This window comes from Lepidochelys olivacea (assembly GCF_965140295.1).
Source record: "Lepidochelys olivacea isolate rLepOli2 genome assembly, chromosome: 1".
In the NCBI taxonomy this organism is placed as follows: Eukaryota; Metazoa; Chordata; order Testudines; family Cheloniidae; genus Lepidochelys; species Lepidochelys olivacea.
This window is the reverse complement of record NC_140411.1, coordinates 249,371,664-249,393,517: the sequence shown is the minus strand read 5'-3', so window position 1 is coordinate 249,393,517 and position 21,854 is coordinate 249,371,664. Positions and strand designations below refer to the sequence as shown.

Here is a 21,854-nt window from a genome sequence, read left to right as displayed (position 1 = left end):
AGCTGCCCTACTCTCCCCTTTCTTCCTCTTTCCTTTCTCCTTTCCTGCCTTTGCCCCATCACCCACTCCCCCTTCCTCCCTATTGTACTTCTGTCCTTCCGCACCTATCTTCTCTCTGTCACCCTTCTCTTTTTTCCCTTTTCCCTTCCTCTCCCTCCCTTTTCCAGATGGTCAGTCCTGTGCCGCCAGGAATGGGAGGAACTCCTAGGCTGGCTCATTTTGCAAGCAGCTGCTTTCTCTCCCTGCTTGCCCTTCCCCTCCTTCTTCCTACGGTGGGAATAACAGTGCTGACATAAGACTGAACCTTCAATGGAAGTTAATTAACCGGGATTAGGTTGCAGCACCCATGCACTGGAGGGATGCCAGTGGGGAATGGACTGCAACAAAAGAGAAAATACAGATGTCACTCTCCACCTCTGCTCTCCTGCTTCAAGAAGGGCAGAGAAGGAAGGGCTTAAAGCCCCCTTGGCTCCCTGGCATAGCTCTTTTTGTGGTCCAGAGATAAGCTAATTCTTTATCATATGCAGACTGGATTCTGCCTCGATGAGGCCGTTTATTGTTACAGTCACCACGTTCCCTGTCTTCCTAGCCTGTGCTTTTGTTTTCTGTTTTGTGATTTTAAGCGACTGCATTCTGCTTTCCATCAGGAGCTGCCCAAATGCTTCTCTTATTCTCTTTGGCAGCTGGGCTTTAAAGGCCATAGGAGGCATTAAGTCAATCCCAGAAAATGCAAAGGCAGATGAGCCAAATAGAGAAAGAGTGGGTTCTTTTACCTGCCTAGAAATCAGGTGAGTGCCCCAGAAAGCATGCACTTGACCCGAGATCCTTTCAGACAGGCTAAGAGCCTCCCAAAGCTATGGTCCTTCCTCCCAGACTCCTGCTGAGTATCTGGAAGAAAGGGAGGGTGCAAGTGGGAACCCCTCTCAGTTTGCGTGCACATGCAGAACAAAACTCTCTAGGTTGCGGGAGTGGGGTGGATTTTGTTTGTTTGTTTCGGGTTATTTTGCTTTGCCAGACATTTGCTGCCAGCACACAGGGAGTGTGGCATTTGCACAGCACAAAACTCATTCTTGTTTTGTTGCCCCTGTAGCATTCTGGCTGGATTTTCCAAATGCTTTGTCTTTGCACACTCCGGCTGGCTTCCGTGTTCCACCGGAGAAAGGTTGTAACAGTGTGAAAATCCCTTCAGCCGCAAATTGTGTTGGAGGAAACAGACAGCATAGCCTTCCCAAATGCAGTGGTGGCTTTTACCAGTGAGAAAGCTGCCTTCCAAAGAGTGAAAAATACAAATACATGTGTGGTGACCACCCCAGATACTTCCATTTGCCTGATTCCATTTTACACCTAATTTCCCCAGCAGCGTGAATTTTTCCCCATGGCTCCATTTGAAAGAAGTAATAATACTTAGTGCTTTATGTTCCCTAAGCACTTTGCAAACATTAATTAAAAAATTCTCACAACGCTACTGTGAGATAGGGAAGATTAACCGCATTTTACAGATGGTGAAACTGAGGCACACACAGATTAGGTTATTTGCCTAAGGTCATACAACAAATCAGGGGCAGAGGCAGGATTAGAATTCAAGAGTTTGTGACTCCAAGTTCCACGCTTAGTCCTTTGCATCAGGCAGTCAGGTCAGGATTTTTTGCAACCTTGACTGGAAGATTGGGGGATGCCCAGTTCCCCAGTCCAGAATGCAGTGCTTGAAATTCTCCACACACATCCCTCCACTAGAAACCTGGATGTACTGTGTGTCTCTGCTATAGTATTGGATTTGCATTGTTTTTATTCTTTTGTGGAGGGGAGGGAAGGGTTCCCTTATGATTTTCTCCCTCTCCCTCACCTTCCAGCCCAGATTCTGGGAATCCCACTCCTGGGCAAGATAGTCTGGATGTGGCTGTGTCGCAGCCTCTTGCCATAGGTCTGAGCATTGGCCCGTGAAGATCACTCATAGATTCCAAGGCCAGAAGGGACCATTGTGATCATGTAGTCTAAACTTCTGTGTAGCACAGGCCGGAGTATTCTCCCCCGCACGAGACCCCCTCCCCCCCCCCAAATTTCCTAGAGCAGATCTTTTAGAAAAACAGCCAATCTTGACTTTAAGAGGTTCAGTGATGGAGAATTCACCACAATCCTTGGTAAATTGTTCCAATGGCTAATCACTCTCACCATTCAAAATGTATGCCTTATTTCCAGTCTGAATGTAGCACAAAGAGCTACGCAGGAAGATAAAGAGGATCCTTACTCCCCTGGATGGTTACAATCTCTCCCCTAAGTATTAACCACCACCAGGAAGGGAATTTCCCTGCAGTTAATGACTAGCTTAGAGGAGTTGCAAAGGACCTTTAGCCCAGCCAATCATTAACTGTTAGGAAATAAATGCCCAACCCGGTGGGCATTATTGCTATTATAAGCCATGCAGGGTGCTTTTTTTTTAAAACTGTCTGTTGCATCTTGAGCTCAGTGATCTGGGTTGTTGTGATTTGCATAGAGCATCTGACTCTCATCCCAGTGGTACAGTGGCACCCTTGGGAAAGCAGGACTTCATTCTCAATACTTCATGAAGTTTGTATTTAACTTTGTTTGTGTCCTGTCCATCCACCTCTCTGTTGGTCCATCCATCCTGTGATGTGCACAGGCTATGCCTTTGCTTCGAGGAGTTCAAGGTGAGCACTGCTTCGATCATCTCAGTGGGATGTTAACTAACATGTCCAATTACAATCATTTAAATTTCAACATTGTTAACTAGTCCACTACTGATCAAAGCATATCAGGCAAGGTCTGCATTATCTTCTGTGAGTGACATCTTATTTTGGTGCTATGAGTGGATGTTAGATGGGGAGAATACCACCACTTTTTAAAATTGGGGCTTCAACAGGCCAAAGGAGAGGAGCACAGGTGATTGGAGCATCAGGGACTCCCCCCTCCTCCATCCTTGAGTAGCAAAAGCTGAATTTGCTGTTGCGGAGGAGATGAGACCAGATGTCTTCCACCCTGGCTCTAGTGGGTGCTGCTTTCCCTCTACTGGAGGCTACCTGCAGGCTCAGGCAGACACAGTGGTGCAAGTAGATTTTAACTCTTACCAGTACAGTACCGACTCTCTGACCCCACTCTCCCTCACAAAAAATGTTCCGTGACTAGAGACCTGCGCAGACACAAATTTAGACCTGCAGATGCAGATATCAGTGGATAGAAATCGATATCCGCTAAACCGCAGGGCTGTCCTGGGAATCATAGTGCTGAAAGGAGCAGAACGTGGGGCTGCTGCTCCCAGGAGCCTGTGCCCCGAGCCAGCAGCTCCTCTGGCACAGTTGTACTGCCCCCAGCCCTCTCCTCTGGTGGGGCTGTACAGACCTCAGACAGGAGACACAGCTGTATGGAAGGGCTGGGGGTGGGCAGTACAGCTATGCTGGAGGAGCTGCTGTCGCGGGGTGCTGGCTTCTGGGAGCGGCAGCTCCATGTTTTGCTCCATTTGCCACTGCGGTTCCCAGGAGAGCCCTGCAGTTCAGCCGATAACAATTTCTATTTGTGGGTATTCGCATCCGCGGGTATAAATCTGTATCTGCACAGGGCTCTACAATTCATTCTTGAAAATGTGTCTTTCTGGTACAGTGTACCGGCAATAAATGTCCTAATGGTACGGCGTACCTGACCGTACCGGCTTACTTGCACCACTGGGCAGACACCACTAAGTTGCTTACACTCATTTCACATTTCTAGTAGGCTTTTCTTTACTTTGTGCAATTCTGGTTTCCTATGTTTAAGAAAGATGAAGTCAAACTGCAACAGGTGTAGAGAAGGGTTGCTAGGATGGTCAGAGGAATGGAAAACCTACATTATGAGAAGAGACTCAAAGAGCTTGGCTTGAACTGATGATGGCTGAAGGGAGATATGATTGCTCTCTACAAATACATGACAGGGATAAATACCAGGGAGAGAGAGGAGTTGTTTAAGTGAAGCGCCATTGTGGACACAAGAACAAAATGGCTATAAACTGGCCATTAAGAAGTTTAAGCTTGAAATTAGGCAAAGGTTTCTAACCATCAGAGGAGTGAAGTTCTGGAACAACCTTCCAAGGGGAGCAGTGTGGGCAAAAACCTAACTGGCATCAAGACTGAGCTTGATAAGTTTATGGAGGGGATGGTATGATGAGACTGCCTACAATGGCATGTGGCACATCGGTGACTGCCAGTAGCAAAAATCCTCAAGGGCCGGAGACAGGATGCTAGATGGGGAGTATCTACAGAGTTACTACAGAGAATTCTCTCCCAGGTATCTGCCTGGTGGGTTTTGCCCATATGCTCAGGGTCTGAGTGATCTCCATATTTGGGTTTGGGAAGGAATTTTCCCCCAGGTCAGATTGGCAGAGACGCTGGTTTTACTGGTTTTTCTTTTTCTTTTTTTTTTTTTTTTGCCTTCCTCTGAGGCATGGGACATGGGTCACTTGCAGGTTTTAAATTAGTTTAAAGGGTGAATTCTCTGTAACTGGAAGTCTTTAAACTATGATTTGAGGACTTCAGTAACTCAGCCAGAGGTTAGGAGTCTATTTCAGGAGTGGGTGAGGCAACGTGCAGGAGGTCAGATTAGATGATCACGATGGTCCCTTCTGACCTTCAAGTCTGAGTCTTTACAACCTTGAGGTCTAGACACTTTTTATTTTAATGAAAACTGAGATTCTGATTTCATCATGAGTCTGGAAGAAGGGACTCTATACACACACCTTTTGCACCTATGCCTTAAGCCAGTCCTGTCTAAGAGTGTATCTGAAACCCCCTGAGGAAGGAGACCAGCAGAACACTCATGATCATATTTTGAACATCTGCAGAATCTGTGAGTGATGTCTCATTTTGTTAGCTGAAGGCACAGCTTGGTTAGTGAGGGAGTATCATAGCTTTCCCCCCCCCGCCCAGCTTGAGGACTTAATTTCTTTGCTTTATGTGGTAGATCAACACATTGTTGTCACTTAGCAATATTAACGGTTTCTTGACTGCAAGTTTTTTTGGGTTTTTTTATTTGTTTTTTTTTTAAATTTAATTGCTATTTTTGTGTTCAGGTGAATAAAAACACAGTTTTTTAAAAAAAAATAAAAGGGGATGGAAAGGTTCATCCAACTATTAAATTTAAGAAGTGAGCCATTCTGCCTAACCTAATAATTTCTGAAAACCAACACTGATACTTCTCTAGTAACTTTGAAATTGTCCTAGGGGGAAAAAAAATCTATTAGTGAAAATCCATGGTATACAAACGATCCATTAGCCCAGTATCTTTGCTTTGTTCACTGGAAGATTTTAATGATGATAGGGGCTGTCAGAGAATATCTTCTGCATCTTTTTTACATCAGCTTCAGTAGCGCAGAATCGTATTTGATTTTCAAATAATGGCAATTTGTTAAACATTTTACTGTCCCTGACCTTGAAAACTGCCTGTGGTTGCACTAGCCCGTGTCCAAATTTCTCAGTTCTATTCACTGGCATTTTTAAGGCATTTACCACTGTGGTATTCAAGAGCTGTACATAGATTAAAAAACAGCAGGGAGACTGCTTTGCAGTAGTCAGTAAAGTTTACTATGCTTGAAATGTTGTGCTATAATGGTTTTACTGGGCTGAGAGAGGAACACCAAGAAACATTAAAAACTTTGCAAAAGAATTTTAAAATTAGCCGTTTTAAGCAGGACTTGATTAAGGCAACCCAGGGCCCCCACACTGCAACACAGGGTCCCCGTGGCCCTATTCCATTGCCCTGGTCCCACCCCACTCTTAGAGTGGCAATGATAGGCTCCCCCGTCCTCTCTCAGAGAGGCATGTGCAACAGCATGGGGTCCCCTTGTCTCTCTTCAGAGAACTCTCCTGGGGTTCGTTTGTCTCTGTGAATGCCCAAGTCTCTAACTGGACAGTAAACAAAGTACTGGCTCACAGATGTCCATTGGTCTCAATGTTGACTGAGTTAGCTCTGAAACCTCACTTCGCTTGAGGTGACAAGTTTCACTTCAACAGTTTTGCAACCTAATATTTTACATATCTCTTCAACTATTTCCTGTACAAATATCTCATAATAACCACAACATTCATCTAGTTTTTAGCTTTCAGCAGAGACAACACATGAGCCCCTTTGGTGAAATATTAAGAAGATTATCGGACACAGGTAACATACTTGCCTGGCCATGTCTGTGTCACATAAGTAAACCTAGCCCATCCCTGACAGGTATTTGTCTAACCTATTCTTAAAAATTTCCAGTTATGGGGCTTCCAAATCCTCCCTTGGAAGCCTGTTCCAGAGCTTAACTACCTTTATAGTTAGAAAGCTTTTCCTAATATCTAACCTAAATCTCCCTTTCTTCAGTTTAAGGGGATTATGTCTTGTCTTACCTTCATAGTCTTACCTAAATATATCCAGTTTCTTTAACCTTTCCTAATAGGTAAGGTTTTTTAAACCTTTTATTATTTTTGTTGCTCTCCTCTCAGCTCTTTCCAGTTTGTTGTCTACTTTCTTAAAGTGTGGCACCCAAAATGGGACACAGTACTCTGGTAAAACCCTGGCAGGACCCTAATTACAACCCAAACTATGGAAAGGCTTCCAACTTTTCCATAATAACCCAAAGCCAGGACTAGATCACAGGTTGTATGGCTCCAAAAACACAGACCATGAGCTGAAGGAAATTATCCCTCTCCGGTAAAAAGGTTTATGAATCTACTATTTCCTATAAGTTAGTGGACCTGTCATTTAGCTCCAAAGTAGCCATAATCATTGTTTTGTCCACCCTCTCTTGCACCTGAATTCTTGCCCAGTGTTGTGTTTTTGTTGGTGTTAGAATGTAAACTCTTTGGGCCAGGGACTGTTTTTAACTTGTACATTTGTGACACTGTAATATGTAAGTAATAATGATAATACTAGCTAAGGATAAAGATATGAAACATGGGGGTATCTTTCTGAGGCCACTGTGTATTAGTTTATATTTAGCATTTTGATACTCCAGTAATGAATGCTCTACAAACACCTTAGACAGACAAATTGATAGATAAATCTTTAGCACTAAACCCCTAACCACCAGAAAACCAGGTCAGCTGAATTTTACATTAATTGCTGAACATGTAATTACTCAGTCTATCCCAGAGACATTAAAGGACATTTGTGCGCCACTAGGGGATGTCTCCAGGTCCCTTGCCTTGTACTCACCCAGCCTGTGGTCTGGGGTATCTGGGCATTCCACCACATCAGTCCACTTGAAAGAGGCTCAACCCTCTAGCTGACCCCTGGAGAGTCTGCCCCTTCCAGAGCTGTCATCAGACACAAAAAGAATGATCAGTTGTCTCACAGGTGTGGTAAGGCTCTATTTCTTCAGAGGGCTTGTGGTAGGCTGTGGCCCCAATTGGGCTCACAGGCTAATATGGAAGAATAGTACCATTAAAAGTGGATCAGCACCATGCCCTCCCTTCCTGCCTGGAAGGGGTCCATTGGGCAACAGTCCTCTACGGAGTGCTTGCCTTCAACCAACCCTTCTCCAGGAGCTGTGGACTGGAGGTCTGGTCTGCCACCAACTGTAGTGCTCTGCCCCTTTTAGGCTACTCCCTCTAAATCTGACATCTGTCAAAGGGCTGCCTGAGCCCACAATAGCTCATTAATACAGTGTTGCCCAGTGTGGAATTTGTATACCCCATCACAGTGCTCCTCCTCTGCTAGGTCACCACTTTGCTATGTGGACAATTATCTCTAACTTTTAAACTCTGAGTCTCATGATGAGCCAGTTATGCTCTGTTAGAACATACCGGCTGTGCAGTCAGACGTTCCAGGTACATCCTAACCTTACATGGGCTTGGAAGGGGACAGGAGGTGGAGGAGTTAAGGACAAAAGACTCGGTACAAGTGAAGGGCCCTATATGGAAACACCCCTATGTTCATCTTTATAAAATGATTGTGTTGTATCCAATGCAAAGTTTGTCATGTTGGATGTCTTTGGAAAGTTCATAATGCACTGAGCATGATTGTTATAGTGATGTTATAGTAATTGTTACAGTAATGTTATACTAAGGTTGTAGGTTATAATTTCATGTACATAGTTATGAGGCTGAAAATGTATCCTCATTACTTAAAGCAAGCCCATGCAAAAACTCTCCAAGAAGAGGGAGGCAGTTCACATGTCGTCAGGGCATGGATGGGACAAACCCAGCCCAGCCTCACAGGAACAAGGGACACTGGCTCAAGCAGCAACAAAAGAATCTGTTAGACCCTGGAGGGACTTATTTTTATGTAAAGGGACTTCCTTTGGGCAGTTTGGGACTGCGATGAGGTAATGCTCACCTGACTCTGAAGGGGGTTGGGGAGCAAAGCCAAGAGGAAACAAAGGACATGATAAAAGGGAGAGACATTTTGCCATGCTCGCTCTCTTCCACCTACATCTACAGACACCACCACCACCAAGTAACTGACCCACTGATCAAAGGGAAGAGCCTGTCTGAAGGGCAACTATCCAGCCTGTGGTGAGAAGCATCTAAGTTTGTAAGGGCATTGAAAGTGTTAAGATCAGCCTAGAATGCATTTTGCCTTTAATTCATTTGACCAAATCTAACTTGTTATGCTTTGATTTATAATCACTTAAATCTACATTTATAGTTAATAAATCTGTTTGTTTATTCTACCTGAAGCAGTACATTTGGTTTGCAGTGTGTCAGAAACTCTCCTTGGGAGAACAAGTCTGGTACATATCAATTTCTTTGTTAAATTGATGTCAAGTATCAGGGGGTAGCCGTGTTAGTCTGTATCCACTAAATTGACAAACTTATATAAGCTTGCAGTGTCCAGTGGACATAACTGGACACTGCAAGATGGAGGTTCCTAGGGTTGTTTCTGGAACCAGAGATATTGGCTAGTGTCATTCGCTTGCACAGAGGCTGTGTATGAACAGCCCAGGAGTGGGGGTTCTCACAGCAGAGCAGGGTAAGGCTAGCTCCCAGAGTCAAGGATTTGATTGACCTAGCAGATCACCAGTCCAGATAACATAAGAGGGGAATGTCACATCCCCTTTACTCCTCTCCTCATTAAGATGTTAGAACTGGATCAATGGGCTTCAGGGCAGGAGGCTGTCTAGATCCCAGGTCCCTGGATGGCATTGGCTGAGATGAAGTGGACTCCTGCTTTGTATGAAAAGCTGCTGCTAATCCTTCTTTCCCATTAAGAACCTGCCACTGAAGAGCAAACTTATTTCCATGTGTTTTGACAGAAGATGAACAATTACATTTACAGAAGCAATTTGAAAAATTGTAGAAGTTGTCAGTGCAATGAAAAGAGTGTGTGTGTGTGAGAGAGAGAGACCACAGGCATGTCTGTATGCACAGATTTGCAGGTGCTTTGCTGTTTTGTGAGTGTGTGAGAGAGAGCAGGACTGGAAGAATGTCTGGAAAGTCACTAGCCAGGTTGTTTTATTATATACCCAGAAATGAATGGTTGGCAGGATTAGTGGTTGGCAGGAGGTGGCAGGAATGATTCAGAACAATTAACTTGATTCTCTCTTCTCCTGCTCCTGGTGCAGTCATTTACACCAGCACAGAGTGGGTCTAAAGTGCTACTGTTCTGATCTGGTGGCATTTTGCATTGGTGCAAATGACTATACAAGGTGTGAGGCAACCGAGAACCTGGTCCGACATGTTAGAATTAGGGCACCCAACAAAACTATTTTTTCTTTTTAACAAGTTATTGAATGATTTGTTTCCTAAAGAAAGAGCTCTACGTGGCCCCTGAATGAGCTAGACATAAAAAAAAATTAAACCGTTCAAACATAACCCTTTATGTAGCTAGAGATTATAGCAGGCTGCTGAATCACTAAGATCCATCACCAGTAACCATTCCATGCATTGAAATTGGCTCTCTGTCCTTCCACTCTTATATTTAGACAACAAACCAATACCCTTGCTCTACCTTTATGCACACTAGCTCAGCAGTCCCCGGGCAGGCCCACTCCTGCCATTCACCAGTCCAAACATGCTCGCTTCACCCAGTGTTCACTCCCTCACGCTCCAGCTGCCCCTGCCAATGCCTGTCCAACCCAGCAGTGCCCATTCTGCCCATTCTCCAGCTCTTGAGTGTCTCCTGCATCTTCCCGCTCCCATTATGCTCCTTTTCTACCTGCACGGCTCAGCCCTTTGTCCCTCATTTCCACACCCCCAAAGGCCACTCTGCCCCCTCCCCACTCCATCGCCCTGCCGAGTGGGAGAAGGGGCAATGAAAGAGAGGCATTCAGAGGCACACCCTCCTCTTTCTTTTCTCTGTTCAAGCAGCTGCTTGCTGCTCCTCCCTGCATCTGAACCATGACTGCCATTCTCCCTGCCTATCCATCTCTCTCACCTGGGGGAGGGGCTGGCCTACAGTTCCCCTTGCCCGGTGAAGTAAAGTAGCTAAAACAGGCTGCCAGATGATCACAGAGGCTGTTAGGACCACAGAGCGCAGAAGCATCTATCTTCACCTCTTCTTCTGATGCATATCCTATAGAGGCACTGCCTGCCCCCTCGCTCAGTTTCCCCTCCAGCAGTCAGTGTCTGGTATCACAGGTTGAGGGTATTGGCTCAGCTTGCTTTCCTGCTCCCCACTCAGTCCTAGAAGCAGCTGGGACTTTTCTTTCTTTGGTCCAGAAGAGGCCTGGGATGCTCACTTTCCCTGCCCCTCTGAGCAGTGTAAGCAGTCACTGTATCAGCCTCATAAATTCACTTGTTATAGGGTAGTTGGAGACCATAGTCTTGCAGCTCTAAGCAGTTGCTTGGGTATGAGGGAGGGTGTATGGCTACTTGTGTGATACATTGAAGTGCACGTGTGTGCATGTTTGTGTGTGTGTGTACACAGTTGCATAGATGTGTATATGTGTCAGGGTTGGCCTGTGTGCAAGCGCTTGTGAATTTATGCTGCTTGGGTGCAAGCGTTTCCGGGGGGAATGCTAGACTGGGAGTAAAGCTAGTAAGGAGAAAGGATGGTATGCACAGTACTGGGAGTCAAGAGATCTGGATTCAGTTTCTTGCCTGCCAAAGTCCTGTGTGACCTTGAATGACTAACTTAATCTCTGTGAGCCTCAATTGCCCATCTATAAAATGGGGACAACACTTTCTCATTATTATTTGTAAAGCACTTTGAGATCCAGGGCTGAAAGATACAATGTAAATACAAAATATTATTATTATTTATTGTACTTTGTAGCAAAAAAAGTGCTGTTTGAGCAACCCGTTTCTCACGAGAACACAAATAAAGATTACATCTTTTCACATAAGTTGAAAGAGGCAGTTAGTAACAGCATAAAAGAAACGTACCCTAGAAAATTCAAGCACAGTCCTCTACAGAGCAAACACTTCAGCTTTTCGGCTTTTATCTTTCCTTTTCAGTTGAGAGTTTCCTCCCAGTATGCCCTGAAGACAGTGCCTTTGTGTGACACTGTACTCTACTGCCATCACTGCTGAGAGAGGTGTCCCTCTCCCAGTACCCAGAGTCCTGGTTTCCTCACAACAGTGGATGTATATTAAAGGGTGGGTAGTAGGGGAAGGATATTCTTTGTCAGCTTATATTGTATATAGCGTTTAATACAGTTTGTATATGGGAACAATAATAGCTACTGCTGCTGTGGTGTTGTTGCTTCAGGGTGAATGCAATAAACAGGGATTTTAGTGGCTGATCTGATGGCGAAGATGGGGGAGGAGATTTCATTTGATCATACTGTGCTCCCACTGGAAGTCTCCCTTCTCATCTCAGTGGAATAAAATATGGATCCTTGTAGATTCTGGCATACAGAGCATGAGCATGTGGGATTCTGTGTTCCAAATTGTTACCCATATTACATACTTTGACCAATAATAATATTTTGCAGTCACATAGCAACTTTCATCTCATTATCTCAAAGCATGTCCAGATATTAAATATGCATCACAACACCTCTGTGAGGTAGGTGAACATTATTATTCCCATTTGCAAATGCAGAAACTGAGACACAAGGATTTTTAGCCCATAGCTACACAGTGACCTCTCCTGGTCTATCCTCCAGGCCACACACTCTCACTGAAACATAAGCAGGTGCTCCGACCTCAGGTATTTGTTCCTGAGCTCCTGCATTTCCCTTTCAACCTTTCCTTTTCACATTCATGTCAAGCATGTCAGAGCCTGGGATTCATGTCAAGCATGTCAGAGCCTGCAGAGCATGGTTTAAGGAAGAAGTCTGCAAGGGGATAAAATACAGCTGCCCTGCTTATTATAATAAAGGAATGAGTTTAATATGTGCTCTATGAGCAGAGGACAGAAAAGAAAGAAAAGGAGGACTTGCGGCACCTTAGAGACTAACAAATTTATTTGAGCATAAGCTTTTGTGAGCTACAGCTCACTTCATCGGATGCATTCAGTGGAAAGCAGGTGTCCCCTTTGCCTCCTAGAGACCCATACCATAGAAAGGAAGCTGCTGTGTCACTTCCTGCACCAGCGTTAGGTGCAGCTGTCGTGTGAGGCTGTGGGACATGGGACTGGCATTTTAGGATTATTTTTCCCCCTCCAGAAACATCAGCGACTACATGATTAGCCAGAGTCGTCTTTCACATGCTCTGAAGTTGTCATGGGTGTACTCTAAATGGCTGTACTCTAAATCAGCTGGGCTGTCTTTAGTCTGCTTGTCCATCTCTTCATATCTGAATGTACACAGAAAGGGCCAATGGAGTTTCTCAGCTAGTTAAGAATTCTGTGTGCTTTTCATGTGCCTTGTAGATTTCTCCATGAATGCTTTGTTTCTTGGCTTTGTTAAGACAGTTCCACTCAGTTTTGAATGAAGCATTTAGTGGCGGGGAGTACAGTCAGGTTCTGAAGCCCTCACTTAGTTCCTATTGAGGCAAAACTCTCACTGAAGTCAACAGGAATTTTACACAAGTAGAACTTCAAGATTTGGCCTGATATTTTGGGGGTCTGTCAGATCCTGCAAACTCTTCTCTTGTGTTTTATATGTTTAGTCCTATTGAAGTTAATGGGAAAACTTGCATGTGTAAGGACTGCTCATGTGAATAAAATGTCACAGAACTGACTGTGTAGGCAGAGTTGGCCCCAAAATATATATCTCCTTCTCTTCCATGTTGAATGAAGTAGTGATTCTAGATAATCTGTCTAATCTCACTATTTTCCATAATCTCTCCACATATCCTTAATCTCTCTCAATCTAATCTCCATAATTTTGCTATATAATCTGTCTAGTACTCCTAAAATCTCTCTAGCTAATCTATTTGTTCTAATCTAATCAATCTACCCAGTCTCTCTAACCTTTCTTTATAATCTAATTTATACAACTTTCTAATCTCATCTCTCTGTTTAATCTCTCTATTTTATCTAACCTCATGTCTAAATCTCAGGTTTTCCTGAAGCATCTGTATTACCTTGGTATGGTTGCCCCTTTGGCCCAAGCAATATACCAAAATTTGGGACCTTGTAGGGTCGTTTCTGTTGGGATGAGAAATTGGTGAAATGTGTTGGGTACATTCTTGGCATAATCTTGTTTATTTACAAAAGTGTACACAAAGTCCCATTTCCCTGAACCCAGTTGGAAAAAAAAGCATTAGTTTCCTTACTCAGAAATCCCTTAGTCTGCCATGAATGCTGTGTCTCCATAGCTCTGTCCTCTGCTTCCTTTCATGGCCTTCTATCTCCAGTATACATAGCCTGAAGCCCCCATATTTCCATCCAGGAATCCCTCAATTCACACAAAGAGAAAAGGAGTACTTGTGGCACCTTAGAGACTAAATTTGTTAGTACTCCTTTTCTTTTTGGTGGTCCCCCCACCATTGTTTTCAGTTGCTTTTGCTACCTAAGGGGCCTTTGATTGCTCTTTCTGTTAGCCTGAACCAGAGTGTTTGGCATACCCTTTGTCTTTAATGAGTTCTATGATTGTCTTTGGCTCTAAACCCAGACTGACTGGCAGCCATTAGCTCCTCTCAGCATAACTGTATCTAAACACAGTGGTGTCTAATCATAGAATATTAGGGTTGGAAGAGACTTCAGGAGGTCATCTACTCCAATCTCCTGCTCAAAGCAGGAACAACCCCAGCTAAATCATCCCAGCCAGGGCTTTGTCAAGCCTGACCTTAAAAACCTCTCAGGATGGAGATTCCACCACCTCCCTAGGTAACCCAGTGCTTCACCACCCTCCTAGTGAAATAGTGTTTCCTAATATCCAACCTAGACCTCCCACACTGCAACTTGAGACCATTGCTCCTTGTTCTGTCATCTGCCACCACTGAGAACAGTCTAGCTCCATCCTCTTTGGAACCCCCTTTCAGGTAGTTGAAGGCTGCTATCAAATCCCCCCTCACTCTTCTCTTCTGCAGACTAAACAAGCCCAGTTCCCTCAGCCTTGCCTCGTAAGTCATGTGCCCCAGCCCCCTAATAATTTTCGTTGCCCTCCGCTGGACTCTCTCCAATTTGTCCACATCCCTTCTGCAGTGGGGGGCCCAAAACTGGATGAATACTCCAGATGTGGCCTCACCAGTGCCGAATAGAGGGGAATAATCACTTCCCTTGATCTGCTGGTAATGCTCCTAGTAATGCAGCCCAATATGCCGTTGGCCTTCTTGGCAACGAGGGCACAGTGCTGACACAAATCCAGCTTCTCATCCACTGTAATCCCCAGGTCCTTTTTTGCAGAACTGCTGCTTAGCTGGTCAGTCCCCAACCTGTAGCGGTGCCTGGAATTCTTCCTTCCTAAGTGCAGGACTCTGTACTTGTCCTCGTTGAACCTCATCAGATTTCTTTTGGCCCAATCCTCCAATTTGTCTAGGTCACTCTGGACCCTACCCCTACCCTACAATCCTGGAAAGGCCATACTCCACTTCTATGATCTGAAGCAACATCCAGCATACCATCCCCCTCCTCTCGCAGCCCCACATTCTGGTCACACAAGTCAGATATTTCTCTCTGAAACAGACAGAGCAACTTTCCGCCGATGCAGAAGGGTTAAGAAAGATGGAGCTTCTCACGAGAGTTGATGAGATCCTGAGGCTTTGTTGTTGTGCTTTATTATTGCACAGGCCTCCGCCGGAGCTGGAGCGCCACAGAGGGAATTAGGAAGGGATTGTGTCTCAGGGAGTGTTCCTCTCTGAGCTCCCTAGAATGCAAAGGTTTGCACAGGCAGCACTGTCCTTTGGGTGTACCCGCAACATTTACACGACAAAGGGGTGGGCAACGTGCAGCCCTAGAGGCATGTGGACGGAGCCGCTCCTGCGCTTCCCACCACATAGAAGAGCTGTACGGGGACAGGCCCTTGCACACTGCACCTCCTCCCCCACGTAACCGTGCAAGGACCAGTCATCACAGTCTGGCCATGCACGTGGGGGTATATTGCTTACAGGTCAGACAGACAGCCTGAGATGGATGGCAAGAGTCTTGCTTCTCCAGTTTTGTTGCTAATCCGCCCCCCCTTCCTCCCCCCCCACATTACAGACTCTGCTCTGAGATTTGACTGAAGCTGGGAGGAATTTATAGCACTGCTATACAGTCAGTCTCGGGTTGCCAATTTTGGTTGCATGTATTCCTGGAGGTTTCATCAGATGACATAATCTTTAATTAAAGGTTAATCCAGGACAATCCTGGAGGGTTGGCAACCTTAATTCAGTGTGAGGAGGGCAGGACCAACCCCATCCACAGAATAGTTCACGTTTTTACATCATGTTCCCCTTAGTGCAGTGATATGTAATGTCAGGGGACTGCAGGGGGTGCTGTGACAGATGCATACCCACCACACATGTGCAGCATAGTCTTTTGATGGTAGTGAAGACCTGGCTGAGTTGGTTGGGTCACCATCCAGACTAGCTGTTGCCTGCAGTGCCAGTTGTGGAAACCAGCTGTAAAGAGGAGGCAGCATGCTGTTTACCATTCTCCTCAGCATAAGAATCAGGGCCAATACAAACTCTCTCTCACTCTCTCTCTCACACACATGGACTTCTCCTCAGATTTTAAAGTGGGACACAGTGTCACTCAGATTTGGCCTGGCTACCACTCAGTAGAAGGAGACAGAGGGGCAGACAGGCCAAACCTCTGGGTGACCCTCAATGCAGGAAATGTTCTGCTTTAACTGGGACAGGGTTTTGGGAGTCAAAGCGCCACAGTCTTGCAGAACCTGGGACTGTTGAGAGGTCTGCACACACACTTCTCTCTGACCTCCCCCACTTCCAAGTGTTGTGAGTTTCAACAAGTAATAGAAAATGGGCAGGAATTAGATTTAAACAATCAACATTTCAGCAGGAGCAGCAGTGACTGCTATATTTAAGGTTTTTAATTGGTTTCAAATCCCTGTTTTCAGACAGGAATAATTTTGTGAAGAATTCTCCATTTGGGCTGAATTTTTTCAGGCAGGGTCTCCACTAAAACATGCATTTTTGTGTGTGTGTGTGGGGGGGGTGTTAGCTTTTTCCCCTTTCTTTTCTTTGACGTTGGAGCAAGCTGTTTTTGATGGGAGTGAAAGAAAAACTTCTCATGCCTTTTTTTTATCAGTCCTTCAGTAGAAATGGCTGATGCTTGAAAGTTGCAATTTGGATTGGAAATAGTCCTCACTGAGGAGCAGTGCATGGTCTTTTTCCAGAGGAAATTGAATTGAATTGAATTGACAGAGTTATTAGCATTTGAAAATGGCATATGGAGCTTACACAGTAGAATGTTTTTGCTAAGTTTAAGTGCACATCTTAGAAATTAGGCACTGTGCATGAGTGAATAACTTAGCTCTGCAGTCAACTGGCTAGGTCCCAGAATAGCTTCAAACCAGCATGGACAACTTTTATAAATAGTTTGAGAAACTCACGGTAAAGATGTATCCTCCTTTTGCTCCTGCTGCTCTACCAGTCGAAGTGCCTCCTTAGCCCAGGGAAATATGCACAGTTCTCGAGTCAACAGGGCATGAATCCTGTTTCCAATTCTTCCGGGCTTCATAACTTTCTGCATTTGAGAACCCCTATTTAGTGAGGCTGGCTTGTGCTGAATTGGCTGGAATTTGGAAGTTGCAGGTCAATATGGAAACAGACTGCACTCAGGAGCAGCAATTGGCCTAGTTCCTATGAAAAGTGATTTTCATTTGACCAATTTCAGAGTTTTTAAAAATCACATACTGTCCAGCAGCAATTTTGGTAGGCTCCTTAACTGAGCACCTCAGAGAGGATGTGCTGCATAAATGTACCTCTGTCCTGTAGTTAAATGCACACTACACTATTTAAGCTCCCCTGAAGTGCTACTAATTTGGACATACTTTTCAAACAGGGTGGGTGGGCTGAAATTTTGATCAAGCTCGGCAGAATTTTGGTAGTATTTAGCAAAGCCGTTTTAGATTAACGAACTGTACTGCAATTTTTTGCAAGCTGGAAGAATTTAAAATCCCTGAAGATTTAAGATTCTTCGTTTGATTTGTCTACTTTTTTCTTGAACAAACACCATCGCAAATTAAATGCAATAAGCTATGTTAAGGGGACATTAAGGATGCATTAAGGATTCCAAAATCACATATGCAGCCTTAACCCTGCTCCTTATATTGCTGCATTACAACAGGATCACGTTGCAAGGACAAGATGATGATGCTTTGTGATGTCACTGCACAAACTGTTCAGTATTCCAACGCTAGGCCTTGAGTGGGCGATGGGGAGATAGGGGAGATAGAATGCAGTACAGGGCTTGGGGAAATGTCATGGGCTTCTCATTTTGCACATTACACTCCTGGATCTGTTCTGTCCCCTGACTGGCCTCCGCAGTAAATCCTTTCTTTATGTGCACACAGCAAAGGCAGAGCCTTTCACAATCTGACAGGCTTTGCAGCCAGCTCTGGAAGATGGTAATAATGAGGGGGATAAGGGCCTGTTTCAGGTTAATAGATCCTGACAGCATAATTTCCCCTGGTAAAAATAAAACAGAATAAATCTTACAAATATTGCAAAATCAATAGACAACTGCCAATAAGACCCTCTTCATGGAGCTCTTTTCTTTCTTAAATTGTGCATTTTCTATTTGAAGAGAATGGGGTTCTCCACAGTCTTGCTAGTGCCTGGTGATCTTCCCTTCCCCATTCTTTTACAACTCCATCCTCAGGGCTTACATCTTGGCTACCAATCTTGGTGAGAAGAGCAGGACTTTGTTTAAGGAGCTTAGGTAGGAGAGTAATGGTGTTTTTGGGGGAAAGAGGAGATTCGCAGTAGTATTCTCAGCTCTCAGAGAGCATCTGGGGCTTGAACTTAGATCTCCCATGTGGACGTCACCAGACAGCACTCACTAATACTTTGCTATTTGGACAACCTAGCTTTGAGTCTTTAAAAAAAAAAAAAATTCTACAGCAGTGTTTCATACCTCGTAAGTCCCCGAGGCACAGGGCCCCTCGCTAACTGTAGTGTGGCACTGCTCCAGAGGAAGACTGCAGCCTGCATTAGTGACCTGAAATATGGGTTGAGTTAGCTTCACCTTTCTCTGCCTTCCCTAGGTCAGAGTTTAGATTTCTTGGAGTGAGCCACCAGCACCTTCCCTAGATAAGTCAGAGTCCATTTAGAGTGATTTAAACAAAATACGTTTTTATTGGCAATTTGACAGAAGAAGAGAGAGAACCGAAAAATAAAAAATAGTTAAACGCATACAGCATGTGCCTAAATGAACACTGTGGACCATATCGTTAGACTGGCACCAAACAGACAATTACTGTATGAGGGGGTTAGGATTCTTCTGTTGACCTCTCTTTAGTAGATGTTCGGACCCTTCTGGAAACTGCTGGTGGATTCTTGCTGACTCACTGTTTGCAGCAGGTGGGGCTAGTTCCATGCTGTATAAGGTCGGGGGTAGCTAGGCTGAACAGTCCTCCAGGAACATCTAAAGGAGCACACAAGTGTGCTGAAGCTGGCTTGAGCTGGAACGTATGTAATATTGTTTTTAATTTCTCTGTGAATAAAGCCAAATCCCAGTGATAGGGAGGTAGACTTTTTACCTAATACCATGCATGGACTGTGTTTTGGAACAAGGTGGGAAAGCCACCTGTTCACAGTTACCAAATATTGAAGAAAGAAAAGGAGTACTTGTGGCACCTTAGAGACTAACCAATTTATTTGAGCATAAGCTTTCGTGAGCTACAGCTCACTTCATCGGATGCATGCTGTGGAAAGTTTAGAAGATCTTATTATATACACACAAAGCATGAAAAAATACCTCCTCCCACCCCACTCTCCTGCTGGTAATAGCTTATCTAAAGTGATCACTCTCCTTACAATGTGTATGATAATCAAGGTGGGCCATTTCCAACACAAATCCAGGTTTTCTCCCCCCCCCAACAAACTCACTCTCCTGATGGTAATAGCTTATCTAAAGTGATCACTCTCCTTACATTGTGTATGATAATCAAGGTGGGCCATTTCCAGCACAAATCCAGGGTTTAACAAGAACGTTCGTGGGGGGTGGGGGGAGAGGAAAAAACAAGGGGAAATAGGCTACCTTGCATAATGACTAAGCCACTCCCAGTCTCTATTCAAGCCTAAGTTAATTGTATCCAATTTGCAAATTAATTCCAATTCAGCAGTTTCTCGCTGGAGTCTGGATTTGAAGTTTTTTTGTTGTAAAATAGCGACTTTCATGTCTGTAATCGTGTGACCAGAGAGATTGAAGTGTTCTCCGACTGGTTAATGAATGTTATAATTCTTGACATCTGATTTGTGTCCATTTACTCTTTTACGTAGAGACTGTCCAGTTTGACCAATGTACATGGCAGAGGGGCATTGCTGGCACATGATGGCATATATCACATTGGTGGATGTGCAGGTGAACGAGCCTCTGATAGTGTGGCTGATGTTATTAGGCCCTGTGATGGTGTCCCCTGAATAGATATGTGGGCACAGTTGGCAACGGGCTTTGTTGCAAGGATAGGTTCCTGGGTTAGTGGTTCTGTTGTGTGGTATGTGGTTGCTGGTGAGTATTTGCTTCAGGTTGGGGGGCTGTCTGGAGGCAAGGACTGGCCTGTCTCCCAAGATTTGTGAGAGTTTTGAAGGATTATTTGGGTTTACTGCATGGTAGAAACAAGTCTCCTGTCAGAGAAAAGAACAGTGAGACAGGGTTCTGAGAGGAAGATTGTGTGTGCTGGTAATCCTCACCTTTCAATTATAGGGTTCTTGCCCTTTTCTCTAGAGATGTTTGCCTTTGTACAACATGTGTATTTGGTCAATGTCATGTTCTCTCATTAACAGGAAGAAAGGGAGTATCTCAGTTTGTTTCTCCCTGGTACAAATATTCTAACTCTCCACCCACACCTCCTCCCCCCAGTCTGCTAATTTCCCATTCCTTCTCTCTGCTATTTGGCAGATAGTGACAGTTTCCCATTCCCAACTGAAATGTGGTTAAGTCATTGGACAGGGACTCAATTTGTGCCAAAGCCAGGTTACGTGACCTTGAGCTTGACCTCTCTGGGTCTGATTTCCCCATCTGCAAAATAGGGATGATAATACTTCCTTTCTTCCACCTTTTGTCTGTCTTGTTCATTTAGTCTTTAAGCTCTTCAGGGTATGAACAATCTCTCTTACTATGTGTATGTACGATGCCCAGTACAGTGGTGTCCCCATCTTTGCTGGGGTACCTAGTGGCTACTGTAATACATATACAATAATAGAAGGGACCTTTCGAGATGCAGATTTCTCTCTAAAGTGCTGCTGTTCTATTGTGCCAAATCTTTCACCTCTATTCTTTGTAGTGCTAATGACTTGATACAACACTCTTAGTTGAATTTCCTCACCATGCAAACTGTGGCAGACCCTTTACATGCAGAATAGCTCAAAACAGAGAAATGTATCATTAAGAATACTAATTATTAAAATGATCAGTGTGTCAGCACTGGCTAGAACAAATTTCAGACAGGATGGACACCAGGATGGACTGCAGCAGGGACAGCAGGCTTTTTAAAGAAAGAGGAAATTTCTAGCCCACGTGCAAGAATCCAGCTATTTAAAGTGACATAAAATACAGAGCAACATTAATGACTTTATGCACAAGAGCCTAATTTAAATAGCAAAGGCAAATACTTTTGGTTTTTTTCATAGCACCTTTTAGTGGAAAGATCAGGAAATTGATGCATTAGAGTTCCACCTCTCCTCTGTGAGATATAAACAAGAATCAAGATGCTGCAGGCAATCCATGTTTGTTTACGAAGAGGAGGAAGCTGACATCAGGCCAGCCAGAGAATATCCTGGTGCCACCTATTCATAGTATAATGATTTCCTCAGCAGAGGTAGCTAATAAAATAATCAGAATATTTAATAATATTAGAACCCAGGCCTCCTAACTCAGCGCAGCACCATATCCACTAAACCATGTTGTCTCCCCTGTGTTACTGTTGAGTCTCAGTAAAAAAGTGCCATGAGATCTTAAACGTCCATCTGGACAACACCTAGAGACTGTCAGGCAGGATCATCTTGGTCATTGCTGCGTGTTTTTCTAGTAATTCCAGAAGAGCCATTTGAGTCTCTACACAATAGTTAAAAATGTGTTTTCCATGTTGAGAGGATTTATTTATTCTGCAGAAGCAGGCAGAGCTGTGGTGCTAGAGATGAAGTGGTTTAGTACTTTATACTGCAGCTTTCAAGGTGACCTTCACATTTTAAGAGAACCTAATCGAGCAGCCGTATGTATTTATGGTTTATAAAGCACGTGTGGACAAGATGCTTTACAAACACCTTAAAAGACAAAGTCCCTTCCCAAGCAACCTCAGAGTTCATTTCTGACATATACATTATGCTGGATAACAATGTAACGTCATGCAGACCTGGCTGCTGTGGAAATCAAAGTTGGAAGGATTTGTGGAGCAAGGGCCTAATCCAAAGCCCTTTGAAATGAATAGGAGTTTTCCCATTCACTTCAGTGGGCTT

The 21,854-nt window shown here is 44.3% G+C and overlaps 1 protein-coding gene across 3 annotated transcripts in view; it reads left to right on the top strand.

The window, feature by feature from the left end:
• TMEM178B (transmembrane protein 178B) overlaps positions 1-21,854 on the top strand; it is a 328,520-nt gene that overhangs the window by 159,632 nt on the left and 147,034 nt on the right. The gene's annotated exons all lie outside the window — the stretch shown is intronic.